Here is a 27,527-nt window from a genome sequence, read left to right on the forward strand (position 1 = left end):
GTCACCACCAGATGCTGAGTAGAGCAGTATTCTTAGATTGCTTAGCCTCCAGAACCATGAGATAAATAAGACTCAATTCTTTATGAATTACCCAGTCTTTGCTACTCAGTTATAGCAACTAGAAATGCATGAAGGTAGAAATAAGGAATTAGAATCTATGGGATAGGAGGTGAGGAATGCTTACATAAGGAAGTGATATGAGGGAAGAATGTTTAATGCAGAATAAACAGCACCTGCAGGGACCCTGAATGTGACTGTGTGTGTGTGTGTGTGTGTGTGTTTCAGGGAGAACAAAGAAGAGAGCAGGTACTTTTGAAGAAGGGGGCAAGACAGTATGAATGAGGCCGAAGCAGTAGGTCTGTTATGAGAAACATTTTTTTTCTATGTAAGGCTATGGTTTTAGTAGAACTCTTAATTATTTTTGAAACATATTACCTTAGAGTTTTTCAGACTACTCTATTGAATTATAAAAATGATATTTGTAATCTTTTATTAACTGATCAGAAATGAAAACAGTTTTACCATGATAAATTTGCCAGCTCTTTGTATTATAGTCTGAATTTAAAATACTTTGGATTAATTTCTTTTTCAAATTGAACAGATTTCTGTTTAAAATACATGTCACGGATACTTCTAGCTATCATAATATCACACCCACACACCCACACACAGTCACCCCTTCAGTTTTAATCCATATCTATAGAAGAGCTGCGGGGACCGATTGCTTCATATTTCTCACATGGAAAGGTCACCAAAGTATCTGAGAGTCCCTGAGCCCAGCTCTGTGAGGTTGTGATATACACTCTGCAGAGCAGTGGCAGGAAGCAGCTTCTCCCTTGGATTGCTCTCTCAAGGTCATTTCAAGGACTTGGTGGGCAGTCCTCTTCCCCAAGTACATAGTATTATTCTCTGTTTTTCCTTGTCTCCTTCTCTCTCCAGTGTTCCCCATGGTTATTTCGCAGATTTCATAAGTTTTTTCTTTTTATTTCTCAAGTCCAGACCCTAAAGTGCCATCAACCCTGACTTAGGTACACCTGGCTGGTTTTGTATTGCATAACTGTGTTTGCCAGATGGGCACAACCTTTCCCCCTTCATGGTTCTCCCAAGGTATTTCCTCCATCTTGGTATACAGAATGCTCTCATCTCTGCCTTCACTTTCTCTTATCAGTAAGGTTGCAGATAAGGGAAACAGCCCTAGCTACTATAAGCAGAAAGAGCTTTAATAAGGGAATTAGTTGCTCAGGAGAAGGTTGGAAGGGAAAGTTGCTACTTATAAGAGATGAGAGGATCTTGGCTAAGCCTCATGAGGTGATTCTCAGGCAGCTTGCCTGAACCTGCCCAGGTTTGCTCCCATTACTGCCACAGGCTAGAGGCTGGGAATGAGAGCCACTGGAACTGCTGACATCAAAAGCACACTGTTTGGCTGTATTCCATTGATCAGAGAAGCTGCTGCAAAGTGCCAGGAAGCTAGTGACTGACCATTGCTACCAACAACAAAAACCAGCTAGCAAACATCATCCTTAGAAACCCTCCACCTCCCTTCTTCTCCATCTCATCTTATTGGCAGAACCTATTCCATGCCCAGAGTCCTGGGGGCAAGGGACTCTGGGAAATGTAATTTTTAGGCCTCTAGCCAGAGTTGTGAAATAATGTACAGTTGAAGGAGATAGAAACAAATGTTAAGTTACAAACCATCATATCCAACACATCTAAAATACAGTTTATTGGAGATTTAGAATACTTAATTTGAAGCAGGTTGAGATTGATTTTGGAAGATGTGTTATAAAAATCAAAACCAACCTAGCAGCTAGTATGGTAGCACGCACCTGTAATCCCAGTAGCTCAGGAGGCTGAGGCAGGAGGATCCTGAGTTCAAAGCCAGCCTCAGCAATTTAGCAAGGCACTAAACAACTCAGTGAGACCCTGTCTCTAATAAAATGCAAAATAGGGCTAGGGATGTGGCTCAGTGGTTAAGGGCCCCTGAGTTCAATCCCTGGTACCCCCCCCAAAAAAAACCTAGTTACTAACCAGTTACTCTTTCAAACAGATGGATATTATAGATTACAATTACTAGAATAAGCATTAAGTAAATAAACAAAAAAATCATTTTAAGTAAAAATAAATTTTTAAGTAAAAAATATTCCTTTGATTTGGATTAGTAATCAAAGTAAAATATTTTAAAAAATGATTTTTAAAATGGTTCTCCCCACCAACACTCCAGATAGCCTACCCATTTCATGAATCATAATGCAAAGAAAGAATATAGTACTATTAGAAATAATAGTCCTGACTGGCTAGTTTATTTATTAGATGTATTAACTGTGTACTTGTGTTTTTGCTGAATCTGTCTTTTCTCTAACTTTCATAGTGTTCTTTTTAAGGATTACAAAGATAGACCTGATCTATTTATTATAGATTAAAATAAGAGTATGCTTGAATTTACTCCAATCACTTATTTTATACCCTCACACCTGTTCAATTCCCTTTTTTTACAAACCACTAATGTGAATATGATTGGATCTCTTCTATTCCTGGGTAATAAATTATCAGTTTATTTGCACTCAGAAAGTACATGAGTATATCTAAGAATAGTCTTGATTGTTGGATAAAAATCATCTTGAATTTGCCTCTGATGCTTGGAGTTAGAAAAGGACAGAAGGGTATCTTAAGGAAATGGACTAACTTAGTGAATTTGTCACTGTTTGCATGCATTTTCTTAGATTGAGTTTTAGATCTCAGAAGGTAAGATTATTCATCTCTTGTTAGGTGATGAAAGCATTTTAGTGCAGAATTACAAATGCTGCTGGGAGCAAATTATACTATAATATGACTGCATTTTGGGGTTCAGTAGTGATAATTTTGGCTCACCCCAAGCCACCCCAGATTAACACATGAAGATAAAACAATGCTCGTACTCTGTAAATGCAGCTTTAAGTCTTCTATCCAGGGAGTAACTGAACCGAATATTATTTGATCAAATAAAGGAGAGTAGGAGTATTCATCTTTGTGTTATAGTAATGCATGAATGCTCTCTCCCTTCAGGCACTTTTTCCCTTTGATTCCAACTTGTACAAACATTGGAGGCAAGACCCTGGGTTTCCCTTACTCCAGGTTATAAGAATGATAAATTCTTGTTTTCTCCTGCTGCATGGAGCTTGGTTAAAAATGAAGTTCTAGTACAAAATTTCCTTCTGTGGATTGAAAATCAAAATTATCTTTTAATTTGCTAAGTAGTCTATAAAGATTTTTTAGAACATCCCAATCTGAAATATCTCTCAGGTTAGATCATTGATGAGCCATATGGAAGTGGGGGGGGAGCTAGATAAAGGGAACATGCATATTTTTTAAGACAAAATTTGAGGAGAATTAAGCAAAACTAGTATTTGAACATCACTGAATGATTTGTTTACTTGGCAATTCAAGAAGTGGATATTAAGAGCATATTGTGTATGGTCTATGGGGTAGATAACAAAGGGTTGTGATAGTGGGCTCTCTTGTAATAATAAGCACGAAGAACATGGCTTCGTCAAATAGAAAGTGGCATATTCTGTCATTGCAAGGTGAAAGATGGAATTATTTCAAACAAATATAGTTTTGACCTCAAAGAATAGTTGCTCATATTTTTAACAAAAATTAAAAGGTAGCTAAGAGGCAAAAAGTAACTGCAGTTCTTATATTTGTTTCTTCAACCCACAGAAATTGAAATAGGTGAGCTTGTTGAAAATCAAAGGGCTTTAGTATTTAAAGAGGTAATGTGTTTGTAAGAGATGAGGACTGCTTTTGGTACTCTAATCAATGTTCAAAAAGTAATCAGATATCCTTAAAAAATTCTCAGACTCTGTAACCACTCACTGGACATCAAATTTAGAATTAGAGTAATTCAAGAAAATACAGAGACGAGACAGTCAGAATAAGTCATTCGTAAACAAAGATGGCAATGAAATGATTTATGCAGTTATGAACTAGATCTAAGGTGAACATGTCTACAGTGACCAACTTGTTGTCTAAACCAGGACACTCTGAGAATAAAGAGGATAGTACTAAAATTTGCCCTGGGAAAAGAAGTATAAGTGAAGACTACTCAGAAAACTTTGAGTGATCAAGACTTATGGATGTCCAATATTGAGGTGCTAGTTATCTCACAGGATTGCATTAATTTTAATATTGACTTTTTTAAAAAAAAGGCCATTGTGGTGAGATATGCATAACTTAAAATATATTATTTTAACCACTTTTAAAGTACACTTCAACAAACAGCATGAAGTACATTCCCATTGAATAACCATCACTACCATCCATCTCCGGAACTTTTTCATCTTCTCAAAGTTGAATTCCAGACCCACTTAACAATAACTCCCCCTCCCCCTCCCCCTCCCCAAGGTCCCTAGCAACACCATTCTACCTTCTGTCTGTGTGGCTTTGACTATTCTAGGAATCTTACATAAGTGGAATCATACGGTATTGGTTGTGTTGTGACTGGCACATTTCGCTTGGCATAATGTCTTTAAGATTCATCTGTATTGTAGCATGTATTAGAATTCCATTCCTTTTTAAGGTTGAATAATATTCTATAATATGTACCTACCATACTTTGTTTACCCATTCATCTGTAGTTGAACATTTCGGTTGCTTCCACCTTTTGGCTACTGTACATAATGCTGCCCTGAACTTGGGTATATAAATATCTCTTTCAGTTATTGCTTTCAGTTCTTTTTGGTATATTCTCACAATATTGATTTTATTTGATTTTATTTTTTAATATTTATTTTTTTAGTTTTCGGTGGACACAATATCTTTATTTTATTTTTATGTGGTGCTGAGGATCAAACCCAGCACCCCACGCATGCCAGGCAAGCGCGCTACCGCTTGAGCCACATCCCTAGCCCACAATATTGATTTTAAATAAAGAAGTTCAAAATGGAAGAAAAAGAAAAAAAAATTCTTTTCCTCTATAGGATCCTTCTGATCATGTTTCTCCAACGCAGTATTGCTTCAGATTGGAGCCCAGCTCAGCCTTTGCAGAATTCATCAGAAACAGCAGATGTTGCAGATAACCTCAAGAAAGTTCCTGCTGCAAAAAGCATCCAAGGTCTCAAATTTCATCCCAACACAGAAAGGAAGCTCTTTTTTCTGTCATAACTACCAGTCATACACAGACTACAGATGTTGCTAGGGGGAAAGGGCAGGCATCTTAAATATCTGATTCTAGGTCAGGCAAGTGGCCTTCAAGAGCACCAAAAACTAGAATAGCATGAGGTGGAACCCAGAATATTCCACGTGACCAAGAACATTTCTGAAACACAGGGGATCATGTACTTCTTGGGGAAAAGGGAATGGAACCAACTACTATTGAGTTGGGAACTGAAACAGATTCTACTTGAATATGGACCTTCCAGTTACAGAAAAAAGTAATCTACCTTTGACTGTGGATATTGATATCAGAACGCCAATGTCAAGAATATTGGTGCCTGTGATCTAAATTTAGCTAATCCCCTTATAGAAGCAGAGGCATCGAAATGTGATTATTCTTTGAAATTTTAAGTAGCTCTATTTCCACTGGGTAGGTATAGTCCTGGAGAATAATGTTGACACGTGGAATTGCTACATTCATTGGATGTAATTGTTCCTCCTCTCTTTAGGCAGTATCAGTACTCTGTAGTCAACAGAGGACACCTGTTCATTAATAACAGGATCCTTGGAAAAAATTGATAAACTTTTGTATATAGGTAGTAACTGAACTGCAGAAAATACATTTGCAGAAGTTATCTGATAATCAGAAATGGTAGCCAAAAGCCAAAGAATTATTAAGGTGCTTTCAGAAAAAATGGACCCCAAATTAGTGTCTTTCAGCTTCCTAGAATGAACAGTGTCTTCAGGTCTACTCTCATTGTACTGTTCCTATATCAATAAAGATTGGAAAATTAATAGGGAAGTCAACACAAAAACCAGCATATGAATATTTGTAGCAGCTTTATTCATAATTGTCAAAACTGGATGCAATCAAGGTGTCCTTCCATAGGTGAATGAATAAATAGATTGTAGCATATCTATACAATAGAATATCATTTAGTGATAAAAAAAATGATCAAGCTACAAAAAGACATGGAGGAACTTTAAATGCATATTGCTAGGTGAAAGGAACCAGTCTGAAAAGGGTACATACTGTATGCTTCTAACCATATGACATGCTGGAAAGGCAAAATTATAGAGATATTAAAAAGATCATTGGTTGCCAGAGAGCTGGATTCAGAGGGAGAGATGAATAAGTGGAGCCCAGGGAAGTTTTAGGGCCATAAAACTGTTCTGTGTGAGGCTGTAATTGTGGACACACAACATTATGCATTTTTCAAAATTCAGAACTGTGCAATATAAAGAGTAGATCCTAGAATAGACTATGGGTGTTTATTAATATTCACGAATCAATATTGGTTCATTAGTGGTAACTAAAGTACCACACGGATGCAAGGTTTTAATTTAAACATTTCATGAAATATTTTTTTAAATGAACAAGAAATTCTATTTGGTGCTAGAATAGAAGATGTAGAAAGTGTTAACTCCAGGGGTCTGAGTGACAGCAGGTCCAGTAGTAAGGAGCAGAGCTCCAGGTCAGGGACATTAATATTTCTGTTGTTCCTTTCCCAGCAGAAACATCTTATCAGCTTCAATGCACCATAAGTGCAGAAATTTCTCCCAAGCTTTTAGCAGGAGAAAAGGATGCACTCAGCCAGATTTCTGAGCAGAGTTGCCATCCAGTTTCATATTGGTTAAAGGTTTGAGTTAGAGCCCACGGAATGCATTGACAGGCCAAAAACAGAGAAATCTACAGCCCCAAAGTGGCAATGACATCCATCTTCATGGCCCTCCAACCTTCTACTGTTGATTTTTCCTACTGCAGACCTGGACAGATTCTCCACCCGGCTTTCCTCTGCAGGAAGCTCTTGAGGCTTTGCATCAAGTTGGCCGAAAAGCCAATCTAACTTCTCTTGTTTTGCTAGGAAGGAATATTGTGGTTGCTACATAATTGTAGGAAAGGAAGGAGATCATACACCATTTCCTTAAAAAGGCTAGATAGCCACTCCTGTAAGGAGGCAGTATATAGAGAAACCTGTGAGCAGAACTTTGAGCTAGATATTTTTAAAGAATCTTTTTTTAGCCAAAGTAATTTATGATATCTTGTTTGATAGTTTGTCTATTCTACTTGTTAAAATGTGGGTCTTTTGAAATGTAGTGGCAGGGTGTGTGAACAGAAAATTTTATTCTCATTAAGATGATGAATTTGGACATAAAATGAATGGCTTTATGGGTGGTATACCATGTGAACCTCTGAAATGCAGAAGATCCTAGAAATCCTACTCCCGGTGCAACTAAAAGCTGATCAACTTCATACTAAGGCTCTGTATTTTGCTATTGGCCATGTTTACCTTGCCAGCTTACTCTTTTTAAGTTACCAACTCTTAACCACATTATTTCGAAGTTTGAATTATTCCCACTGCTCTGTGTATTATGACTGATTCATTAAAGTGAGAAATCAAAGACTAACTGAATAATTTAAGAATGGAGGAAATACTGTTGTATTTGGACATGTTAAATTTTATTGCAGGTTAATAATAATCACTGAAACATTCACAGAGGTTATTGACTGTTTTGTGTAACATGAACTTTGGTTAAGGCTGTGTATGAGTAACATCAGTTTTATTTATTTGAACTAAACTGCAGGATGACATGATGGATCTATGGACTTGTAGAATCAACACCCATGGATTCCAGTCCTTGGTCCTCAAGAAACTAATTAGATAGTTTTTGTACTGGTTGATTCTCAAGTATTTACAAAACGACAGCTTTGGTTTTACACCCATTTGTTGAATTTTGCATCTTGTTTTTTTTATGTATAAGCTCTGGAACTTCTCATTTTCCAAAAACTTGGGACACCATAAAACAAAGAAATTTGTTGACCAAAATAGAATGTTGGTCTTCCTAAGAAAATTTAAAAGACTCAAGTCATTTGTTGTCATGTTATTTCTGTGATTTTAAAACTAAGTTCCGAAAATATTGTATTTCATTATTTTAAAAACATTATTTCACATTTCAACATCACTGGCATGAGTGTGCATCTTCAGTGGATGGCATATCCTCATCTTTCTTGGCAATAAGTAAAATAATTATACATATGAGAAAACAGATGGCATCCTAGCTTCCATGAAATGTTGTGTATCCATTTACAAGAAATATTTCCATCCTGCCTCAGGAACTTCAGGTTGAATGTTTCATCTTTACTTATTTTTTTAAATTTTTAGCTTAGGACCTGAATACTGTATTCCTGTTTGTGTACTTATTTTTTAATTTTTTAAAAGTAGGTTATGATGGAACCCCTTGAGGGTTAAAGAAATGATATCTGTCATTTTAAATGGAAAATAATAGACGATATGCTTTTACACAGTCTTACCTCTGAAGAAACAAACACAGTCATAAAATGGAGTATGGAAACTGAAAAAAAATTAAACTTTCCAAAACAGTCTGGTTTATTCTGGGCACAGACTTAATAACTCCGGCTGCTAGGAGAAGTATAATTTGCTGCCACGGGAAAGCTTAAAATGTCAAACACATTCTTATAAAATACAATGTGAGCTGCCTGCAAATGAGACCGTTCTTTCAACTGGTCTATTTCCTATTTCAGTGCAGCTTTCATAATTGTGGCACTTACTCAGAATTGAAAGCCTCTTGGTTTGATGTAAACATGCAAATCATACTCCCTGCATCAGTTTTCACAGGTATTAAGCAGGCGTGGGGTGCTGCAGACAATGGGGGAGCTACCAGTTACTAAGGGGCTCAGAATATATAAAAGCAAACTAGCCCAGAAATGAACACAGAGCCCTGAAAAGGTGTCAGGGACTAAAATGCAGAAGGCTGGCTATCAGAGGACCAGTACCCAAGGACACAGCAGAGGTCACAGGTGCAGCCAGCCTTCCCCAGCATCCCACCCAGAGCAAAGAGCCTGTAAACTGATGTCACCAAACCCATTTATCCAAAGCTGACCCCTCCTGACCCGAACCATATGACATGCTGGAAAGGCAAATGATTTTCTTCATATTTTAGATAGGATTCCAACAGCATTGTCTGATTTAAGTGCAAAGCAGACTAAATGCAGAAAATTAGAAAGTGGAAGCACTTACTGGAGATGGGAACACTGAGAATGAGAAGTGACAGCCAGCAAAGTAGGGCGGAGGAAGGATTAGGAAGTACACTTTGGCCAGGCATGGTGGCAAACGCCTGTAATCCCAGCAGCTGGGGAGGCTGAGGTGGGAGGATTGCCTGTTCAAAGTCAGCCTCAGCAACTTAGTGAGGCACTAAGCAACTCAGTGAGACTCTATCTCTAAATAAAATATAAAATAGGGCTGGGGAGTGTGACTCAGTGGATAAGTGCCCCTGGTAGAATTCCAGGAAAAAAAAGAAGTACACTTTGCCCTCAATATCTGTGGTTTCTCAGAGACTGAAAATATTTGGAAAAAAAACTGTGTACTGAACTTATACAGAATTTTTCTTGTCATTACTCCCTAAACAATACGCTATAACATGATTTACATAGCATTTTCATCGTATTTGATAATATAAATAATCTGGAGATAATTTAAAATATATAAGAAGATGTGCATATATTTATATGCAAATATGTCATTTTAAATAAGGGTCATAAGCATCCTCATATTTTGGTATCCATGGGTGGAGTGGAGTTTCCAGAAATAAATCCCCTGGAACTTTATTAAGCCTGGGAGAACATCACTGCTATTATTGTGGCAAATAAAATATGTTATTTATAGGCTGCTTAGAATAAAAGTATGTAAAATATGTTTGAAAGGTTTCCATGAACGTTATTAAAATATCGAAAAGGATCAATCTCAGCTTTATCTATTGTTAAATATTGTGACTTAGTGTTTACTTAAATTGAGCTGGATTTCGACATCAGTACCTATTTATTTAGCATTGGACTTTCAGACTAATACAGATGGCACACACACCATTCATTACATATGATGGGAGCAGATCATGGTGCAGCTGGGACATGTGGTCTTCAAAGTCCTGTTCTAACTCCTGCCCCACTAATGGGGTTACCAGCATGCCCACAGGGTAGATTCCTGCTCAGGAGGTGTGAGCCGCCTGGGAAATAAGAAGTCTGAAATAATCAGTAAGTAATAAAAACAGATCCAGAAACTAGATATGGAAAGGGGAGACCTGATGGGTCTTGCAGTCCTGATAGGAGCTGGAACTGAAAACTGGTAAGGGCTCCCATTCTTTATTTAAGGGGGAGTACATCAAAGGCAGAAATAAGGTTTTAATGGGAGGAGTCTTGGTTGGGTGCTTGCTTCTGGGTGTGGCAGGGTCTTGCAGTAAACACCGTTGACTGGCATTTTGGCAAGCCACACCCATCTGGGAGAGGCTATGTGACTCCAAAGGGTCACCCCATCTCCCGGAACTATGCTAGAGCTTGAGTGGGAGGTAGGTAGGATGTCACATGATACCTGGCTTTCCTGCCTAGTGGCTTCAACAGGGCTCAGTTTACACATGGCTCAGTTCACATATGGGTCATGGATGGCTTCTGGCACTCCACTCTACAGCTTCCACACAAAGGCTGACCCTCATTAGATCACAGTGCAGTGGCAGGGATGATGACAATGGTGATTTCCCTGCCACACCAGTTTTTCTTATATTAATGTTGACGTGGAAAGTGAACTTACTCTTGTTAGGCATTTGACCAACTCAGGCTTTCTCCATTTAGATTGTTAAATTCTCTCCACCAATGCACTATAACTAAATGGATCCTTTCAAATTAAAGTGACTCTTTAAAAAATGACAAAACCTGCTGGTTAAAAAAAAAAAAAATTTAAGTGGTCACTTCCCTGGTAGAATTACAATTACTAATCCACTTAGAATGTCAGAATAATATTAATACATTTTCAGAACATTCACTTTAGACCATAGAGTAATTATAGGTATGAAAGTGGTAACTGGGACTTAACAGATGGATTTTGAAGCATTATTGCAGGTTTACTTTAGCCATTGTCATTGCCCAGGCTGAGGGAATCTTTCAACACAGCTGCTAAAAAAAGACAACAGAATAGAACTATTCATGTTTTAAGTGAGATACTAGTCAAATCACAAAGGGCATCCAAGATCCAAGGGACAATAAAGGTCTGCAGAAGTATGTGAAGGCCCGGAAATGTGGCCTGTTTGATGAAGATGAGGTCAGGAAGAGGTGGGCAGATCTTCCCAGTTTTTATTCCTTTCATTTAGAAACTTACCGGCTACATCTTTTAGATGAAATTGCTATAAATGAAAAATTTTCCTCTAACAAACAAATATTAGCCAGTGCTTTAGTCAGCTTTTTCACTGCTATCACCAAAAAACCTGATAAGAACAATTGGGGGAGGAAAAGTTTATTTGGAGCTCATAGTTTTAGATGTCTCAGTCCACAGACTGCCAACTCCATTGCTGTGGGCCCACAGTGAAGTAGAATATCATGGAGGAAAGCAGCTCAGGACATGGCCACAAGGAAACAGAAGAGAGCCCTGCTCACCAGAGACAAAATATATACCCCAAAGGCACACCTTCAGAGACCTGCCCCCTCCAGCGACACCCTACCTGGCTAAGATTATCATCTAGTTAATCCATTCAACTGGATTAATGCGCTAATTAGGTTAAGGCTTTTATGACCCAATTATTTCACCTCTAAATTTCTTGCTTGTCATACACATGAGCTTTGGGGGGAATGCTTCATATCTAAACCATAACATCCAGTGAAAGATAATTGACTAATTCAGGTTGATTTGTCATAAAGAGCTCGATGGCTTCTAATTAATTACCAAAAGCTTTTTCTGCTTTTAATCTGTGGCCCAATTTTTTATAAAATACAATTAGGTTAGGAGGAATTTTAAGACAGGGATGTTTCCAAGTGTGAGCTGATGTCCACATGAATTCCATGTTCAGCTCCCCACTCAGGGAGGACCCAGTCCTCAGAATGGTAAGGACAAACCTGAGCATGAGGCGGCCCTCATGTTGCTAACATAGGGTCCTTGTGTGTACCTCCTCCTCTACCAGTATGTATCTTCCAGTTAGTCATTAGAAGAGATGATATGCAGCCATGCTGTTCATTAACTACATGGGCCAGGTCTGCAATACTGCACTTCAGAAGTCTCCTAAGTAAGTGTATGCTTACTTACATACAGACCTCACTTGGCATATAGGAGGGACTAGTTCCAGAACCCCCAAGAGGACCAAAATCTGCAGATGCACTAGTCCCTTATAGAAAATGCTTTAGTATTTGCATAACCTGCCTATCTCCTCCCAGATACTTTAAATCATCTTTAAATTACTCATAACTCCTAATACAACTTAGATGCTATATGAATAGTTTTTACAATGGATCACTCAGGGAATAATGGCAAAAAAAATCTGTACATGCTCAATATGGATCCTTTTTTTTTTTCAAATATTTTTCATCTGAGGTTGGTTAAATCTGCAGATACTAGAGGGCTGATTATTTATATAAAACCAGAAGTTCCTGCCTCTTGGTCACACCTGGGTTTTCCTCCTGGGCTCTGGGACAGTGCTACCTATTTTTGTATTCACATAAGTTTATAAGTCCACCACTCTTGGTTTTTGTAATGTTTACTACACATATTTACATATTTAAATTTATTTATTTGTTTGTTTGTCTTGCAGTGTTGGAGGTGAAACCTAGGGCCTCTTACATACGAGGTAAACTCTGTACCACTGAACTATACCCCCAGCCCCTGACACACAGGTTTAAATAGAATTGTTCTAGGTGCTAGGTTCCCTAATTGATGCCAAGTTTCCTTTTTTTTTTTTTTTTTTTTTAAGGTCTTTCCTGGTAATAATTCCAATACTACTTGATTTTGTTCTAGGCATATGCAAACCATACTTCTATGAATAAAATTTTTTGGAAAAAAAAAATTCCTCCGCTAACTTCTGTAGACATGTGTTGTTATTAAATGGCTTGGTGTGTTCTTCACTCTCCTTGAACTTTTGTTTCTGGGGTTTATGTTTCAGGGGAAGCCTGTTTTCCCTATTTCTAAAGAAGCATTTGGCCAACATCCATTTATTTATTTATTTAGCAGTGCTGGAGATTAACTTCACAAAAGCTAGGCAAGCTCCCTACCACTGAGCTACACAGTCCCAGCCCTCAGCCAACATTTATATTGCGGTTCTCTCCTTACAGTAAAGAGAGAACATATATGGCAGTTACATTCCACTGTGCCATGATTTCAGTTCATGTTCATGGCATGTCCTTGGGTTCAGAGTTCCCTTTGGTAATCGTGTATTCTGTTCAGATCTCAGGCAGTTGCCTTCTGGGCTGTCTGACATAATCTGGCCACTGTGTCAGTAAAAGAGATGAGCTGGCTGCCCCGATCTGGTCTTTTCTGAGCTGTATTCCAGTGTGTTTGATGATCTACGCAGCTGTCAATATAAATACTCTTCCAGTGGTCAGGGTCTTACAAATACCCAGATAACTTTCTTACTACAGAAAATTATAATTTCATTTTGAAGTGGAACTAGAAATTGCCACCACAGATTTTTCTTAGACTGCCTATTTACTGTCAATCACTTCGTGCCTTTCAGACCCTGGGAATCATGAGCATGGAGATGAGAAAGATTTGAGTCTGCATAGTGACTACCAGTGTTTGTAAATTCTGTTGTACTCTTGGAAATTTAGAGAACATTTCTATTTGAAGAATCAGGAGTCATAAAAAGGAAGGACACTTGAGAAATTATCTATACTTCTTTATTTCTAAGAGGAGGCAACAGATACCTAGAGAAGCCAAATTACTTGCCCAAGCTCATATTGCCAGGGAATAGCAGGCCTGGGTTTACAACCTGGGTATTCTTCTTCTAGCATAGTGTTGTTGTTTTTAATCATCCCCAAATGCTGTGACTCACTTAGTTTTCAATTATATATTAGCTGGATTTAAAATGGACTTATCATTAAAGCATCTAGAATAATATCTAGTATATAGTTGAGATTAGAAAGTATTTTATTGACTGAATGAGCATCTCATGGATAACATACCCTAATGCACAAGAAGAATATGGAGAAACCTGCACTGATAAAAATTAGTAAGCAAGAAAATCAGTAAGCAAGATAAAAAGCAGAAAATAAATATTGCTAAAAAATTCTGAAAGAGAGTTTTGCAAAGTTGAGTTACTTATCTTCCTCTGAATATATTTACCTTATATGTTATAAACACAGTTTTATAACCACATTTTGTGTGTGTATATTGAAATTAAATATTTCCTTTTCATTTATCCAATGAATATGATGCGTTACCTGCTGCAGGCCAAGTTGTGTTTAGAGTGCTATGTGTATATTTTACCAAATTCTCTGGTGGGTATAATATCATAGTGTTTACAAACTAGTTGGAAGAAATGGACAATAAATAACTGTTGTAGGATGATGAAATGGAAATCATTTCTTGTTTTTGTATTTTTCAAAGAAGTGTTAGTCAGGAGTCTGGTCAGGAAAACAAACCACACTAATGATGTTAGCAGAGAGAATTTAATGTAAGGAATTGGCTAGACCAATATTAGAGGAGTAGAAGTTCAAAAAAGGAATAAGGTAGGAAGGAAGAGTGACTGCAGGAAGCGTCTCTCGCTGTGTTTGGGAGGGGCAAAGAGAAGAGCCAGGGCTTGTCAGAACCTGAGGACTGAAGGAGACCCAGACTTGGGAACTGAGAGGGGTTCCCTGGAGTTGGGACCCAGCCCTGTGAGGAGGGGTCCCTGAGCAGCTTGTGCTGATACATGGAGAACTCAGATCAGGTCCCCTGAGGATGTGGGACACAGGTCTCTTGGAAGGTCTTGCTTGGTTGGTGTGGTGCCTCTTGGGGTGCAAAGGGCTCTCTGGGAGAGTGGAAAAGACTGGAAGCTAAGGATATAACTGGAAGCAAACACTGCTGCCCGGGAAGGCCTGTTGCTGGGCAACACTGGCAGGAAAAGGACAGACAGGAGCTGATGCCTTCTGCCTCTTGTGCCCACAGGGATCCCCATGGTGTCCCCTCTGGCAGAGTCACCTGGCAAAGAAAAAATGTTGTTTGTAGAGTTCCCACCCTCACTACACAGAGCAGTGTGTAGAAGGGAGAGTCCAGAGACAATTACTTGATAACAGGCACGGTCCCAAGTGTGTTAGTGGCAGTCACTTCCATGTCCTCAAGCCAGTTGCCAGATTACATAAGCAGGACTTGTAGAAGAAATGGCTGCGATTTCTGGGTTATTGTGGTAAAATATACATGACAAAATTTATCATTTTCACCATTCCTTAATGTGAGTTTGGTGGCACTATGTACTGTCATATCATTGTGCAACATCATCTCCATTCATTTCCAGCACTTTCCACCCTTCCCAACTGTCCCCGGCAACCACCATTCTATTTTTCGTCTCTGTGAATTTGTTTGTGGAACCTTGTATAAATGAAATCATAGAGTATTGGTTCTTTCATGACTGGCTAATTTCACTTAGCATAATGCCTTCTAGGTCCATCCATGTTGTAGCACACATCAGAATTTCCTTCCTTTTCAAGGAAATCTGGTTCTGTGGCCCTTGGCATAACCCCTATATTGAAGCAGTTGGGTGCTGGGGAGAGGATGCTTTTAGGAAGAATGTTGACATGCTGTGCTTGCTTCTTCCCTTGCTAACACACATGTGGCTTCTTGGAAGAGGAGAGGGAGCTATTTGTCCTCATCTTCAAGCCAAGTGGCAGGGGACTGAAAAGGACCATGCAGTGAACTGCATGTGTACCTCCTGCAGTTTAGAGGGCTCCTTGGTCTGTGGTCCAGCTTACACTTGAAAAACCCAAAGGCTGGTGGAAAGCAGCCTGCAGCAGTGGAGAAGGGATATTATTCGGGGAGCACCAGCACCCTCACTGAGCTGGATCACAGGCGTGTGTTTTCCTTGGACTGGATGTTGGCCTCACAAGACAGATGGCATTGGCCTAGGTGCTGTGGGTGATGGTCTCATCTGGACAGGTGAAGAGATCAAGGGTGGAAAGTGGTGGACATATAAGGCTAGATGACCCCCTGCTGAAGGAACTGTCATAAGCAGCCAGCAGAACAATGACTCACCGTGTCAGGAAACTACAGGTGACAGGTCTTCAGCCACGAGGGACTGCAAAGAACCAGTGGAATGTTCCATGAGGTCAAAATGATCCAGCCTTCAGTTCCCACCATGCCCAGAGATCACTGACATTGACACATACCAGTCTCACTCAAAAAGGATTTGTATGGCTCCCCAACTTCTTGCCAGCCCCTCTCCTCTAACCCTGCATCCCTAAAAGGGCCAGAAACTAGCTGGAGCTGGGAGTGAGGGGGTCAAGAAAGAAAGGAGACCACCATGCTCCAAATTCCTACCACGGGCTTTCTGATGGCAGCAGGCTGCTCTGGGGATGAGGAATTTCAAAGGGGAATGAAATCCAGAGCCTTGATTTTACACTGAATGGGCAATATTAATTTCAGAAGGGGGAGCATTTTGGAAATGAAGGGTTTGAAGAGCATTTTCTTATCTGAAAGTTAATGTAAAAATCAGTGGCCCTGCCTGGTTTTTCTTCAAAAGCAGCAGAAGAACAGGCCCCATGGGCTAGATTTCCAGGGACATAAAATCGCCTACAAATCCTGCTTGTGTGATATGATGGCTTTGCAAGTCAACGTTTTCAGTAATGGGGAAGACCTCAGGTAAAACGAAGCAGTGTGTGGCAGTCTGGGGCAGCCCGATCTGCAGTGAAAATGATGATCTGGGTTGGTGGAAAGTGGAGGACCCTGGGTGGGGGGGGGTTGGAGGTCATCCCCTGCATTCTTAGTGAAACAAGATTTCACCTCTCTTGCATGAAACGGGACGTGAAGCAAGACAGCAGCAGGTGACACTCTTTTCCTCTTCTTTTCTTGCCACCCAATCTTCTGGGTACAGCTCTGCAGTCCTGAGACAGGCAGATGTTTTATGCCCACCTAAAAGATCATAAGCCGGAAGTTGTCAACAAATAGAGACTTTTTAAAAGGACTTTGCCATAAGAGGAAGCAGTAAAATTAGGACCTAAAATAGACCGTGATCTGTGATGATGTAAGAGGGGATTGTTGTTTTTTTTTAAGTTAAGAGATCTTGAAGTGTATATTGACACTACTGGGAAAGATCCAGCAGTGAGGGGGAAATTGATTAAGGAAATTGTAGGAGGGAAGTTGTCCATTATCCAAACAGGATTCCATGTACAGCTGATTGAGGATGTTTCATAGGATGGTACAGACAGTTTGTGCTCGTCCCTCTGGCAGGAAGAGCCACCTCTGAAAACAGATACAAATAGATGAGTGGGTTCACTGTTATGAGACCCTGAGAACCCAATGTTCCACTCCCTGGAACAACATACTTGATATATATAGCAAATATTAGGTTGCACATAAAATTGCCAAGCATATGTAGGGTAACATTTAGAATTTTTCTTTTGCTTCTTTCTTCTAAAAGTAGTGGAAGAGGGAAAAGATGCTTTTAAATAGATGCTTCTGGCTATTTGGGGGCATTTGTTCACTTAACCACCTGTAATTTTTCTGTTGTGTTAAGCCCTCCGGGTTTGACTTTATAATTGTCTCTCTGGAACATTCAGAAAGTAACTAGTTACAGATTTGGGGACAGTGAGAGGTGGAGGGAAGGCAGAGGTGTAGAATGGGCTGCACTATGTCCCTCTTACAGGTGGAGAGAATTTGGAAAATAAGGATTATCCTTATCAAGCAGGGAGGAGGGGCTGCATCCATCTATTCTTATTGCTGTTCTCAGGGTCCCATCTTTTCTCTTGGACGATGGCCTGAAATACATGTAAAATACCTGGAAAGACTGCAGGTTTAAGTAATCTGTCAAGCCACTGGCTCTAACCAGGATTTTATTTTTTCCATCTGTCCTGGCCCTGTGCAGCTTCAAGAGGGAAGAGAATCAAGGCTCCTTCTTGAGCTAAGAATTAAGTGATGAGAGTTTTCTTTCTTAAGTTATGCTGATGCCTCATCACCCCCTTATTTTTCCAGGCTGTCATATATTCTCTGATGGGAGCAGCCTTGACCGCCCCCCACAAACCTTGCCCTATTTGGAAACTAATTCCTATGACCACAGGTCATGACTAATTAAATTAGATTTTAATGACCATATACTGTTGGCTGCCAGGTTCCCTTTCTGGAATATTAATGATGCTTTTTGAAATTCATATTTCCCTAAATAGATTGAACAACAACTACCCATGCTTTTTTTTTTAAATGAATCAAAATTTTGAATTGCAAGCAATAGCAATTAATTCTGGACATCTTAAGCAGGGAAGAAACTTTCTAGAATATGCTGGGGACTGCACAGACTCAAGAGAACCCAAACTGGGAAATGGGACAAGGCAGTTGGAGAAAGACAAGGTCCCTTTGTAGTTGCAGTCATTTGGCCAGGCCACTGCCACCACTGCTATAGGCTAGTTGCAGCTGACACCATCACAGTGCATTGGCCTTTGGACATTTTGCTTTGGTTTCAGAATCCAGGGTTGACCAAATCTAGGTCGCATGACCTGGCCATTGTATTTGTTTCCTAGCACCGCTGTAAATAAACTATCACAAACTGGGCGGATGAGAACAACAGAAATTCATTCTCTCATGGCTCTAGAGATATCTTAAATCAGTCCTCAGGGCGGGTAATGCTCCCCTTGAAGGTTCTAGAAGAGAATCTGTCCTTGCCTTTTCCTGCTCCTGATACCGTGGGCATTTCTTGGCTTGTGGCAGCTTTGCTCTCATCCCTGCCTCTGGGCTTTTCCTCTCTGCCTTCTCCTCTTCTACTTGTTGGGAGGACACTTGCCATTGGATGTAGGATCTACCTGTACAAAACAGGATGATCTCATCTCGAGATCCTTAATTACATGTCAGTTCTCTTTTTGCAAACAAAGTCACATTCACAGGTTCTAGTGATCAGATCGTGGACATTTGTGGGGGGGGATGGGGGGAGGTCACCTGTCAGCTCCCTATACCATCCCACTGGGGCACAGGGAGTGGGAAATATTCTGTTTCAGTGTATGGTGAGAGGCAAGGCCCAGATCCCACCAGTACTCTACACAATGAGATTGTTCCAACGGAAAACCCAGCAGGACGTTAGACAGCCAAGGTAAACAAAGACTGGCCACCACAGTGCTAAGACCCAAGTGTGTGTGTATAATTCAGGAACAGCACAAGGAGCACTGGTGATGAATCCTATCTGGGGCACAGGAAAGACTTCATAGAGAGATGACACAGCTGGGTCTCGGTTATATCTGTTATGTGGTCTAGAGGAAGAAGAAAATTCCAGGAAAAAAGGGAACGAAAATATGAAAACTTCAACTGTCCAAAACTTGACCTTAGGCTGAGGAGGTAGCATGGAGATGGGGAGATAGGTGAGAGGAGAAAGTCTGAGGTAGAATGCACAGGATGAGATTTCAACAACCCAGATTTCACTCCACCTTGTGTGCAAATGGAATCTCTTCCTGAAACCCAAATACACAGACCTTATTTTTTATTTTAAAAATAACTCCTGGAATGCCTGTTTGGGGGTCAATTATATTGTAAATATATTCGCATGAAAGAGGCTCATATGTAAATCATCCTCACGTTTCCCCCTTAATCCCATTGCTGGAAGATCATTAGATGATTTATAGGTTTACAGATTTCAAACAGTCCTTTGCCGGTGAAATAACTGGGATTCCTCATCTCCCATTCTGCCCAAACCATCCTTCCTGAGAGGAAAGAGGGAGAATAATGAAGGTTTTGCTTCTGCTCTGGGATTGTCTTGCAAGCTGCTGTTCCGGGATCCTATCCCTTTTGTCTTAGCACAGACTGAGAGCTGGTTTTGTCAAATTGACACCAGCAGTGAATGCCTGGGGGAAGCCGGTGCTTTATTTTTATTTTCCTTGAATCTCATATTTGATTTTCTTGTTCTTTTCTGGCATCCTCTAATCTACAAAATCAAAATGAATTGTAACACAGTTAGATCCAATATGGCCTCGGCATGGCCTGTGGAGGAACAACCTTTTTCATAAGGGATCTCATGATCAATATTGGGCTATGAGTTCTTGTTGCCTATTTTTTATATCCCCCTTCTGTAGCCGCACACACTCACGTTCCCCACCTGCATGTTATCACACTCATGTCTTTTATTTAGATACTGGAGATAATAGCCTACTCCTATCAGAAGTCCGTTGAGACATGGAATCCTTGAAAATTTTCAAGAAAAACAAAATACTCTTAGGGAATATGTGGTCTCTCTCCTTTAAGATAATCTTCACTCCCATTGCCTATTTTCTTTCAACATATAGTTCCTTCAGTAACTTTAAAGTCCCTGTTGGGATTATAGAGGGAGGGGGTCATATTTTCCCAGTGCCACATATTTTGTTGTTTTGAAGCCCTGAGTTTGTTCTGCTCATAGAATTTCAATTAGAAATGCCAGTTAGTTGTTCCTCTGCCTTCCATGTTCACTGTGATCTCTCTGACGCATCATTAAGGAGTTCAATGTAGAGCTGGGAATATTAATGAGGCTATTTCACTTGCCTCATTATTTAGAGGAAGTCAGAGTCACAATGTCACCCCCAAACTGTGGAATCGACTATTGCTTGCTATCTGTAATTTTCTATCAGTCAGTCACATACTTGCTTCCTACCCTTGTGATTCAGCTGTCATGCTATGCTAGTCTTGTGTGAGCCTGTAGTTTCTAGACAGTGGGACCTTCCTCCCCACATCTTTGGCTCTTAGAGCTTCCAATGCAACTGTTGCCTAGTTAGGTGCTTAGTCAATAATTCTTTAATTCAATTCAGTTGCAGTAGCTGTGTTACCTCTTTATTGCTGACCAAAACACCTGATAAGAACAACTTAGAGGAGGAAAATTTTATTCTGTGCTCATGGTTTCAGAGGTTTAGTCCATGGGCGGCTGGTTCCATCCCTCTGGGCTCCAAGATAGGGCAGAGCATCATGGCCCTACCTTGGCATGGCAGAGGAAAGTTGCTCAACTCAGGGCAGCCAGAAAGCAGAGAAAGAGGAAGGGAAGGGGCCATAGAGAACATGCACCCTTTTGGAGCAGCCCTCAGTGACCTAACTTCCTCCAGCCACACTCCACCTGCCTGGAGTTACCACCCAGTTAGTCCATTCAAATTTGGATGGGCTGATTAGATTACGGCTCTCATAATCAAATCATTTCACTTCCTGTATTAACACAGGAGCTTTTAAGAGACACCACCTAGCCGAACCATAATGGTAGCATTCTAATGCAGGTGGCTAGCTGCTCCTCTAGTACTGGCATTTACGGGGGTTAAATGTTCGTGACCTTTGGTGTTCTGACTTCATTCCTTTTCTTACTCTGCACATTATCTTTTGATTTAATTTATGCCCTGGGCTGTAACTGCCAAGTCCTAGGATAATGATGATTTTTTACATGATCTCTAATCCAGCCTGCTCCCTGAGCTTCATGTCCATCTTACTTATACGTCTTCTGTTATTACAGAAACACTGCCCAAGCCTGAAAACCCCACCTCCTCTTACATTCTTTCTGGTGGTAAATCAGCATCATACACCCAGGGTCATTGTTTTAACCTCTTTGTTTTTCTTTCTTCACCTGCTTATGTAGTAGACATTTATTGAACACTGTAAACCGCAGTACCAGACAAAGATGCAGAGAATGTAAGAGACGTTGCCTCTGGACATTGCCTGGAAAATGCTGAAATCAAATATACAATATAAAGAACTATACAAACAATGCATATCATAATATAAAATATAACACATTGACGATCATGTTGGCATTTCAAAACCCATTAACAACATCTAGATTTTCCTATATTCTGTGTCCTGCAAATGCATAAATCTTAAGTAAATGTCTTTGGATATATTCACGTGCATTCCAAAGGAAGGGTTTCTCAGAGATTTTTTAAGATTCCTACCAGAGTTTCCTATTGTTTACCTTGCATATTTTTTCTTCCACCTCACTTTAGCACAGAAGTGGCACATCCAACTATGTCAGCCCCATGCTTACCACAATTTCACCTTCAGAGTGTCCTTTGCCTTAATTCTTCATCAGTCACCTATCAATTTAGTTCATTCTCCTTTTTTACCCCTTTTAAGTATCTTTAATATCATTCTTTGTCTGAAGAGTTTAACCAGGTTCTTTCTCTGTCTTTGCTGTGATCCATCTAGGCAATGCTAATCTTCACCATCACCATAAGAGATTTCTAAAACCCAGGACCAATTTTGTCATTGCTTCTACTTAAATAACCCAAGGGTTCCCCATTTTATGTTCAGGATAAAATCCAGACTCCTTTGAAGGCCGAATTAGGTCCTGTGAGATCTGACTCCTTCCTACTTTGATTTCTCCTTCCCTTCCCTTCCTCCTCTCTTCCCCATCAGCTGGAGTTAGGAATGTGAACTATGGAGTCAAACTTTCTGGGTTCAAATCCTGGCTCTGCCATTTATTAGCTGTGTTACTTTGAGAAAGTCACTTGTGCTCTCTTTACCTCAGATTTTTTTGTCTGGAAGGTGGGAGAAATAGTAATTCCTGTTTCATACAGTTATTGGGAAGATTTCAGTGAGCTAATGGAATATGCTAAACACTTACAAGAGGGCCTGACCCATAGTAAGTAATTAATATATTGTGTTACTATTGTTGTTGTTGTTGTTATAAGTTTGCCTTAAATTTATCCAAAAAATTGTGATTGGTCTCATTTCTTCCTTTGGGGGGCATAGAATCACCACCTTCAGCTGACCCCCTACCCATCTTTTGAGCTTCAGTTTGGCTGTGATCCCTTTGGGGGAGACTTCACTGCCCCCCTCCCCCACTATAGGCTGCATTAGTTGTCTCGCCCATGTGCCCCTATGTTACCTGTGCACGCTCGGATCATAACTTGAACACTCCAGATGTGGGCCATTGGCATGTGTGATTTTGAATATTTGTGAGTGACCTAAAAGTTCATAATGTTTAGCAATTTGTAATGGGGTTAATAAAATTATATCTAAATATTTATGATTATTTGGATAAAATAAAGCAAGGCATGAAGTTAGCAATTGTCAGGAGCTATCCATCCCCAAACTAAATTCTATATATTTCTATATCTACTATATTTAAATTTTCTATTTCTTTGTATATTTCCCATATTAAATCCTGGGTTTCTGATTGATGGGGAAGGGATGTGGATATCTTTCTCTTTAATAATGTGTAAGTATCAGAATATTTTCCTGGCAAATACTTAATTAGTATTTGCTGAATAGATGAATGTGTATTTTTAAATTGACACAGAATTCCTTTTTTATTTGGGTACTGGGGATTGAACTCAGGGGTACTTGACCACTGAGCCACATCCCCAGTCCTATCTTGTATTTTATTTAGAGATAGGGTCTCACTGAGTTGCTTAATGCCTTGCCATTGCAGAGAATGGCTTTGAACTCTCAGTCCTCCTGCTTCAGCTTCCCGAGCTGCTGGGATTACAGGAGTGTGCCACCAACTCTGGCTCCTTTTTTTAATATTAAAAAAAAAAAAAACTGACTTTGCTGAGTCATAGTGTGAGGTGTTGACCCTCTTCCTAGGATGATTCACAAACATGACTTACCCCAAAATTTCAGAAGGTTTAAGTTATGGAGCTTTGCTTGAGAATATGGCTTCCCATTTATTCAAGAAGAAAGAAGAGAGGGAAACACATTTCTTTCCATTCTAAATATGCAGAGCTATATGGCTGCTATAGTAAAAGGACTTACCAACATTCAACTTTTTTTTTTTTAGATAGTACTATACTAGTTTATCCTTTACCCAGCAAGTTCTTGCTAAAGATAGTAGGATTCATACATTTTAGAGGCAAAATTTTCCTATGATTTTGAAAAATTAAGGAAAATCAATATGTGTAGGTATGTGTATGTGGGGGGTGTAAATTAGACATATAGAAAAACCTCCAGTCCCCGCTCCCACTCCATTAGCTCATATAAGCCTTATACACTATCTAAAATTCTTTTCATAGGTTACTCTTTCTTTTTTTTTTTTAAGAGAATTTTTTAATATTTATTTTTTAGTTTTTGGTGGACACAACATCTTTGTTTGTATGTGGTGCTGAGGATCGAACCTGGGCCGCACGCATGCCAGGCAGCGCGCTACCGCTTGAGCCACATCCCCAGCCCCATAGGTTACTCTTTCTAACTATGGTATTGAACACTGTCTTGAGTAGCTACCTGAGAAGGCTAATATCTTTGGGCATAGGAAAGGTATATAGAGAGATATATAGAGAGCCAGGTCAGCTGGGACAGAGGATGCCCAGGCCAGGGTCTAGAAGGGCATCCAAGTAGAGAGCCGTTAGCTTGCAGCCCTGCATGAGGGTGAATTAACAAATGCACGCTCCTTTATAGATTCTAAAACTATATGAGGAAAGATGAGGTGCTTTGATTGGTAGCTCTTTCAAAATCCTTCTTAAATGTACTTCCTAAAGAGCCAGCTTCTATGACTCTCAATAGCACAGTTCATCTACACCCATATGGTTAGGAAAGAGTTGCCTCAGGGTGAATTATATATGCAGATTCCCAAGACCAGAGGGAAGCTTGCAAAGGCACACACAGATTGATGATTCTTAAACAGGGATCCAGATTGGGGTGAGGTGGGCAGCAGCCGGAAGTTGGGGGAAGCCACATGCATCCCACGCTGCCATCTTGAGAATCCCTGTGTAGTAAGAGGTACAGCTGGTGGTGGCAGTGGTGTACACACTAGAGATATGGAGACCAAGAGAAGTGGTTGTGATCCAGCCTTAGGTCCAGTCATCTCAGTTACAGATAAGCAGTTAGGACCTGGAGTAGGATTAGCGGGTTTTCCTACCATACTAGGCTGCTCTTGGGATCTCATACTATATCCAAACGTTTTTATGTTACAAAGTGTTTTTTGGTATGCAAAGTACAATTTTTTTCAAGTAGCTAGGAACCTTTTGATGGGGCTCATGACAGGCTTATAAAAAAGAAAAAAATTAAGTATGAACAAATGAAGAATAACCAGGATTCCTTGTCAAAGTAATGGAAGTGGCTGATACTAGGAACAAATAGGGAGCAGTCCTGTTGTATCAGAATAATATAATATACTGTAGTAACATTGTTTTAAATGGTTGATATATATTTAACTTAGTTACTATATTCAGAGTTTACTGTCCATCCTTGTAATTTTTCCAGGAACAAGATGAAATCATTCAATTAAATTTGGGGAGAAAGCACTGTATATTTTACAGAAAGCCGAAGAATTGGTTTGTAAACTGCTCTTGTAATTCTGGCACATTAACTTTTCTCTTTAGTCCCTTCATTGCTGGATGATTTATGCAGAGGTCAAGAGGCCAGGCTGGGCTATAGCTGCTTCAGTTTTCTATTATGTAAAATGACCTCGGTATTTGTTTTTTCCTTGTAGGGCCTGTATTCCCTTCAGAGACTCCTACCAAGTGGCTGATCATGTGAAGGACCGTGCTATTTGATTTCACTCCTACTACTTTTCATTTACATTACACATTGAATCATGAGAAACAACTGTCACTCTCCAATGGAGGAAACTGCCATGATTTACAAAGTCAAGAAGTAATTTTCTTGTAACCACAAGATGACTCAGGTTAGTAGCTTTCAGCTCTTACTGCAATTCAAATACTGTGTTTTTGATAATATGCATGTTAAATAAACCTAATTAATCCCAAATCCCATAATTTTAAATGCATAACAATGTGATATAAAGTAAGCTGAAGTTTGTTTGTGCACCAAGTACAAAAACATTTGAAAATATTTTTTGGGGGGTGGGGGGGCGTGGAGGGTAAGGAAAATCCTACAAACATATTTATTTATTTTTAGTGCTTTTCTAAGACTTTAGTGATAGTTTTCAAAAATAATATAGAGATGTTAAGTTTGAAGTAGAAGTACCCATGAATTAAAAAGCATAAAAGCTACATATATTACATTTAAGACTTTTTAATAATATAAAGCTTTTTACTGTCTTGACCAACTTGTATTTAGAATTAGGGTTTGAGTGTATCTTTGAAATTTAAAGCAGAAATTTTTGCTCTTTCTCTAATACTTGTCTTCTGTGGCATTTAAAATAGAGGAAGAATTTATAATACTTATAGTTGGTTTTAGTTATTAAAATGTGGCAATTATATACCTAAGATATGTCTATAAAACAAATCTCTGCTAGAGCAGAGAATCTTAAAACACAAAACAAATCCAGGTAATCTCAGTCTCAGCTCTGCTTTCCTCTGAGTGCTGCTGAATCCGTAGTAGTGTATTTATAATTTATGTCCAAAGACTTGAAGAACAACTTGCTGGAGTAAAGTATCATTGTTTTGTAGAGGAAGTTAAAGAAATAGCCCATTGATTCATTTGCTGTATAATTAATTGTTTACACACACATATATATGATCCATACATGGGATCCATGTATATATAGATTGAATTATATTTATCCTATATGTGTTGTCCATATATACATCATACATATCACGTGTATGTATATATGTGTATGTATACGTGTATGTGTGTGACCATGTATATACGTGTGATCACACACATATGGATCAAATGTCATATCCCCCCTCCAAGAACTTATAATACAGTTGCGAACACAGAATTAGGAGCTTAAAATGGTATCAGGAAAAATAATCTAAAAGAGGTAGAGATGATAAATTTTCAATATGTAGAAATATCAGGAGAGACCATTTTTATCTATAGTTATCCACAAAGCCTTTATGGAGCAAGAAGAAGCTGTGCTAAATTTTGAAAACCAGATAAGATTTTGAAGGGGAATGTGATAGGAGAGCATTTCAGATGATAAAGATATAGATGATAGAGAATAGCTTGCTGGATTCATCAAAGACATGAATAAGGGACGGTATATAAGACCTACTCAGGAAAAAGTGAGTAGATGTGTTAGCCATTTTCTGTTCCTGTGTAAAACACCTGAGGCCAGGTAATGTATAAGGAAAACAAGTTTGTTTAGCTTGTAACTTGGGAAGCTGAAAGTCCCAGATTAAGTGGCTGCATTATTTCAGCCTCTGGTGGGGCCTGCCGGGCCACATCACAACATGCTGAATGGAGTGTGGCAAGAGTGTGCAAAAGAGGTAGAGTGAAGACACGGTGACACAGGAAGTCAGAGGAATTTAGGAGCCTGGCTTGATCTTTTCATAACAACTTGCTCTTGCAAGAACTGACCACTCCACAAGAACAACATTAATGCCTTCGAGGGATGATGCCCTCATTACTCCATTACCCTGCAGTAGGATCTTAAAAATCCTACCTCTTAAAGCTTCTACCACCTTAACATCACCAAACTGGGACCAAACTTCCAGCTTGTGCAACTCTGGGGGACAGACCCAAACCATAGCAGATTTCTTTGGGTGGAGCTGAGATTGCAGTTGTGGCAATTACAGTATCTAAGACAAGACAGGTAGGCTGGCCCCAAGCTGTGGAGGGTTTTCATGGCAACAGAGGACCCTTGAAGGGTTTTCAACAGGAGGAAGT

The 27,527-nt window shown here is 39.5% G+C and overlaps 1 protein-coding gene across 2 annotated transcripts in view; it reads left to right on the forward strand.

The window, feature by feature from the left end:
• The window catches only part of Trmt9b (tRNA methyltransferase 9B (putative)), a 59,116-nt gene that overhangs the window by 3,680 nt on the left and 27,909 nt on the right, over positions 1–27,527 (forward strand). For both annotated transcript variants that reach the window (XM_071610411.1, XM_027954670.2), the window contains exon 2: positions 25,438–25,632. The gene's annotated coding sequence lies outside the window, so the exon portion shown is untranslated. The remainder of the gene's footprint in view (positions 1–25,437; positions 25,633–27,527) is intronic.

The sequence above is a fragment of the Marmota flaviventris genome, chromosome 3 (genome assembly GCF_047511675.1).
Source record: "Marmota flaviventris isolate mMarFla1 chromosome 3, mMarFla1.hap1, whole genome shotgun sequence".
Lineage (NCBI taxonomy): Eukaryota > Metazoa > Chordata > Mammalia > Rodentia > Sciuridae > Marmota > Marmota flaviventris.